Source organism: Streptopelia decaocto (genome assembly GCF_964273445.1).
Source record: "Streptopelia decaocto genome assembly, chromosome: 8".
Classification (NCBI taxonomy): Eukaryota; Metazoa; Chordata; class Aves; order Columbiformes; family Columbidae; genus Streptopelia; species Streptopelia decaocto.
Window position 1 is genome coordinate 814,385 of NC_138662.1, and position 5,948 is coordinate 820,332.

Consider the following 5,948-nt stretch of genomic DNA (forward strand, 5'->3'; position numbering starts at 1 on the left):
CTTAGAACACAGTTTCTAAAACAAAGTTAAAAAAACCTAAGTGTCATATATCAAAATGCACCTTTTCAACTGGAAGCTAGAGAGGTAATTATAGGATCTTTCATCTCCATATTAAGTGGAATTAAAATAAACTTATAAAAATATTCTACTGTCTATGATAATCCTTTGGGAATAACATAACTAGCACTTTTTGGGTAGCAATAAATTAGGAATTAAAAAAAAAGTTAAAATATTATTAACTAGTATTTCTTCTTCCCAGCAGCATTGCCACCACTGGAGCTCCAGTCTAATGGTCCTCCCCCCATTTTTATTACTTTGAGGACTATTCCTCTGTGTTCCTACATTTCTATAACAATTCCATGCGAAGACGAGGGAGTACACGTTTCTCCACGTTTCACTATGCTTCCTCCAATTGCACCAAGAAACTCTGAGGTAAAATCTCATAGTTTCTTCTACACTGGAAAAAAATAGAAGAAAGCAAAAAAGACGATAATTTACTTGTTCGTCCAACAAGGAGTCACAGTGGGGGGGCAGTGCCTTTTATGGTATACCAACAGACTTTAAAGACCATGCTAGGAAGCACTGAAAGTATGATGAGACTTTGAGCGAACACTGTTAGATGTTTGAGAATGGAACAAGAAAGTGGAATACGCAAAAATTAGCACAGACTACTGACAAATTTGAGAAGGATATATACTGGAAGCAAATGACTAGCAAAATAAGACATTACAGAAAAATAAAAAGGAAGATTAGTTGCATATTAAAGTTTCTCAATATATACCTAAATGTTAGCCCTGCAGAGGTACAAAGGCATTAAAGACACCTTTCTTCTAGCCGCGCACTACCTTGCATTCCCTCTTCTCTTGCTAGTCTTCTCCAGCTTGGGGCTCCTCAAACTCTCATTTTCAAATCTCTAGCTCGCTCTACAGTGAAAAGAATTATCTAACAGCAGACTATAATGGGGGCTCTGAGCCATTTTTTAAAAAACCTCTGAGCCAGGTTTAATTAATATGGTTAACCCCACGACACACCCAGCTGCGAGTTAGTGAAGCAACCTCCCTCTAGCTTGTGAACTAAAAATATACACGGTGTCTCAACTGCTCTTAACCGATACTACGTATTTCAATTGGAATGCAATATTAATTAACAGCCTTTTGTCAGCTGTTTGTCAGAAATGAAATATTCTAGGGTCGAACCAATAGCAAGTATGCGACGTAAGCTGAAACCTGAAATGAAGCCATGTAGTGCAGCACTAAGAGAAAACTGGCAGCACCATCGCAATCAACATCTGCAGGGAGCCACAACACAGCAAGTGAAACGATTCCACGGAGCAACGAAACTGAGAACAACAACAACATAAAAAGGGGCTCATATCAGAAGAGCTGGAGATACAGGTCCCGTGTGCAGATCTTCAGATGAGTGTAAAGAAAACAAGACAGAGTCGCTTACATATTCACCACGGGCACAGATGATTTGCAAGGCAATGCAAAAAACTCTTTTGCCTGAAGTTAAAACCAATCGGCTTTGATGTAACTGTGCTCCTGCTCCGCTCCGTTTCTGCAAGCGTGCAGGATCCATTTGGAACATGCAGGAGAAACAGCAGAACAGACACACCTGCAACTGCAAACCAACGCAGCGACCTGCATTTGCCACCCTGGCGTCCTACACAAATCCAGTTCTTCTGCACTCCAATCTTAGCTCGAAAAAGCCTGTTGTTCCCCATAAGCAAGCAAAAGCCTCTGTAAAATATATAATTCAACCATACTGACTCTGTCACTAAAAACCCTGAAAAAGGGATACTCACTTATGTAAACATTCTGTTCCTTAATGATCAGTTATAATTCTTAGCTCTGAAGTCTACCAAGAAAATGCTTTACTCGTTTACAAATGACTCAAGAAGAGTGCTTTGTTTATCCTCATCTACTGCATGCACTGCAGAATTTCAGTACACAAGATGACCATATTCTATCAAACTGCAAAAGGTCAGTACACACTGCTGCAATAAAATCAGCTCCGTGTGAAACAGATGACATTTATTGTACAAACACAATATTGAAGTCACTAAAGGAATAAACGTGCACCAGCTGCTTTTCAAAGCAAAATTGTTTTTTTACAAAAAAATAGTGTACACAGCGAGAGGCAACAGAGCACTGAGAATTATTCACAGAACTTTGTCCAAAACAGACTTTCTTTTCAGAAAAACTAGGAACATCACTAAATATATATTTGGATTACCCACACACAATACCATACAGGGTAAGTTGTACCTGCTGGATGCTGTCTCAAAACCCATGCACTAATGCATCCGCATTGCTAAAATACCTCGTTCATTTGTCAGAAAGTATTTTTACCTGATCTCCTAGTGCTGCATCAACTCATCTTTCCATTAATTTCTAGAGCTGACAAAATATTTCCACCACTTTATTCAATGCATAGTGGATCTATTTCATACTAGAAAATACTGAAGGCTTTTGCATAAGCAGTTATGCAAAACCAATCAAAATTAGTACAATGCAGATGTAAACATGTCAGCTCACTCACAAATTAAACTTATGTAAAACTTACTGAAATTGTGTTTCTACTACCGTGCTTGAAATTATAGATAGATCACAAGTTCTAATCTTGCTTTGACTACTTTTGCCACTTCCTCAAATAAACAGAATTTTGACTTATGCAATTTGATGTTTTTATGAGAAACAGAACATTCACTCCTATTTCTCTTCACAGCTACACAGTCTATCGTTACTGCATCTTTAAGTTAAAAGATGGTCCAGGAACTTCCTTCTTAGAATACAATAATCCTTATCAATTATTCACCTGTTTCAATATGAATTAGCATTTTGGAAATTCAATTGCACAAATCAATAAAATAAGTTACCCTTGTTTCTTAGGCAACTGGTCTTATGTGATCCTGCCACCCAGCTGTCCTGCTGCTGCTCCTCCAGCAACTCTCATTTCAACTAAACAGTTCAGGAGGGGCATCGAGGATACAAATTTCCCACAAGCTATGGCAATATGGAAATAGGGAGGCAGAATAGGGAAGAATCCTTCGCTCTGCTCATCCTCCTCACTGGAACCGCAGCAGAAACCTCTGGTGTGAGGCTAAAGCCCCTCTTGCCTGGCTGAGAGGCCAAGAGGCAGACAATCAACACACAAATGGAGGGAGAGGAGAAAAAGAAAACAATTGGAAGGTGTTTAAGTATGACAACATCAAAATGAGGAAGCAGGAGGTGCTGGAGGTATCGCAAAAGGGTGGCAAAGGGAACGGCTGAAGGTGAGAACGACAGTATATTTGCAGCAGAGATGATCGGAGATCAACACAAATCTGTGTTGAACTAGACTTGGTTAGTTCATGTGCTCTTATAACTTTCTTTGGAATACAAAAATAATTTAAACCTTCTGCATCCATAACAGAAAAGTGAATTTGTCAGCACCACTTCAGCACTTCAAACTAACTGATTTTTAGACTTAGTCATACATAGCTATTTGAACTGACAGCTTTTGGTTCCCATCTCCTCAAAAAGTTTTAGAATCAACTGCTCTCAGCATCTCCACTTAATTTGCTTTCAGGGGCAAACAGAATCTGTTTTTTCCTCAACTCCTGGTTTCCCAGCAGTGAAGGAGCCAAATAAACTGGGGGGAGGAGGGGATTACACATCCCAGAAGAAACTAGTGCTGATTTAGCATACCAAGAAGTGCTGACCAATGATTTTTGTGGGTCATGTTTGTGGTTTATAAAGTATGCGTTATTTTAATAAGCTCCAGTAACTTCAACCCCTGATACAGCAGTAACTTCATATGTAATTTGAATAGACTTTGTTGTTGTTAAGGAAAAAAAAAAAAAAAAGGAAAATTTTATGTACACACCAAAGGCATTCAACTGAAAAAAATAAGGTTTATATCTTCTTTGGAAAAAAATATCCAGATTTTCATTCAAAGCAGGTTAGTCAGCAGTGTTGCACAATAAGTTGTCCAGTCCTGAAGATATTAAATATGGCAACAAACCATATGAAAAACACATTCCAGATTTCTGAAAGCACCACTGCTCCAACCCAAATAAGCTAGTTCACATCTGATTTAATAATCTGAGATTAAATTGCTTACCATATTAATCAGTCATCCATTGCATGAATATACATACAGCTCCATACCGTTTTTATGATTAATTGTAGCCTTAGGGTTTACCTACAGAAAATATTCATGAAGACAAACTAAATTAAAGCCACTTCCATTCTGAATAAGTGTCCACAGAACAGATTTGACTGAACTGTCTGAAATTAACTCTCACATTCACCAACTCTGTCTTTTCTTCTGCACCAACACTGTAGACATGTCCTAAAGGATAAGCACGTGTGTTCAAATTACATCCTAGTTTTAGCTAATGCAGTGATCCTTTAGGCAACATACGGAGCTGAGTTTTTCAGAAGCATTAAAATAAAAGACATTTTAAAAGTCTTTCATACAAAACTATTTTCAGATATGTTAAGCTGGCTTCAGTGTTTGAAGAATATTAGTTTTACTCCATTACAGACCCTTCTCATCTTGCATTCCTATGACAACCTACAATTGCATCTGGAATGCACACTGTGCTGCAGCAATTCCACTACAACTGGTTTTGAGGCCTCACTGTCCCAGGTAAGGTCCCTGTATTTATGGATGTCACTGAAAGGCTAAGAAGGAAAATAAATTCTATACCGATAATTTAGCCTGACGTAGGCCAGATGAACAATGGGCAAGAGCCGTGCTGCTGTTAGCACAGGCAGGTTATTTGTGTGTACATTTAAAGTGTAGATAAAAAGAGCCCAGAAACAGCAATCTTCGAGCCCTGGCTCTGGAGTAACACCATTCATACATGTAAAAGCTGAAACAAGTTAGAACAACTTGGGAAATGAAACCATCTTACTCCAGTTTTCAAATGTCTTTTTTTCAAACTGAATCTAGGCCAACAAAAAAAAAAAAGCAGCTCAAACTGAAGAATGCCCAAGCAGAGTGCATTCAGTTATGCTAATACAACTTAAACGCGTATTCCGTTCTGGGTTCGGCCAACAGGGCTTTCAGAAAGGTGCGGGAGCCCCCACTGGAAGGGGACACGGAGCCGCCAGCCCCGAGCAGGCCGGGCCAGCGGAGCCACCGCGGGGCACCCCCCTCCGCGGCCGGGGCCCGCGCCAGCGGCTGCTCCGGGGCGGCCGCGGCCCCGGGGGTGCGGAGCCCCAGCCCGGACACCCCCGCACCCCCGGGCTCCGCGCTGGCACTGACAGGCGGCCACGGACACCTGCCCTCGCCTCCCCTGAGCCGCCGCGGCCGCCACGGGCCCCAGACCCCCTCACAGCCCCCGCGCCGGGGCTGCGGCACCTTCCCCAGGCCCGGCGCACGGGGCGGCCCGCGGCTGGGACGCCGGCCCAGCGCTACACACCATCCGACCGCAAAGAGCTCGGCGATGAGCCGCGACCCGCAGGGACGGAGGCGGCCGATCGCACCTCCCGCCTCCCCCGGGCCCGTCAGGGGCGAGCGGCCGCCCCCCCGCGCTGCCTCCCCTCAGGGCCGCGGCGGCGGCCGGTCAGCGCGCCCGGGGCTGAGCCCCGCGGGGAGCAGCCGGCGCCGCTCCAGGCGCCAGCAGCGAGGAAGGGAGCGCCGAGCTTGTCTCCCCCGTTCCCTGCCTTGTCCTCTGCCGCTCCTCAGCCCACCGCCGCTCCTACCGATGTCACTCCCTCCCGGCGGCTCCCCCCAGGCTCTTGTGCCACTCGGCGCCGTTCCTTTCGTTCCTCATCTAAAATGGCGGCCTCACACTCAGCGAGACATTTATCCTCCGCCCATCGACCCGTCGGCACTCGGCTCCTTCTCTTTCGCCTGCCTCGCCTCCTCTTCCCGTCCCGCTCCGCCCCGCCTCTCGGCCTGAGCGCGGAGCGCCGAGCTGCCGATGGAGCCTCCTCCTCCCCGCGCCCCCCGGG

General features: G+C 44.3%; 1 protein-coding gene across 7 annotated transcripts in view; it reads right to left on the reverse strand.

The window, feature by feature from the left end:
* RAF1 (Raf-1 proto-oncogene, serine/threonine kinase) overlaps window positions 1-5,948 on the reverse strand; it is a 79,010-nt gene that overhangs the window by 39,183 nt on the left and 33,879 nt on the right. For 4 of the 7 annotated variants that reach the window (XM_082059751.1, XM_082059750.1, XM_082059749.1 and 1 more), the window contains exon 1: window positions 5,697-5,821. The exons of 2 other annotated variants lie outside the window; for them this stretch is intronic. The gene's annotated coding sequence lies outside the window, so the exon portion shown is untranslated. Of the gene's footprint in view, window positions 1-5,696; window positions 5,822-5,948 lie in introns of those variants that run through there. One more of the 7 variants, XM_082059746.1, reaches the window with a different exon arrangement.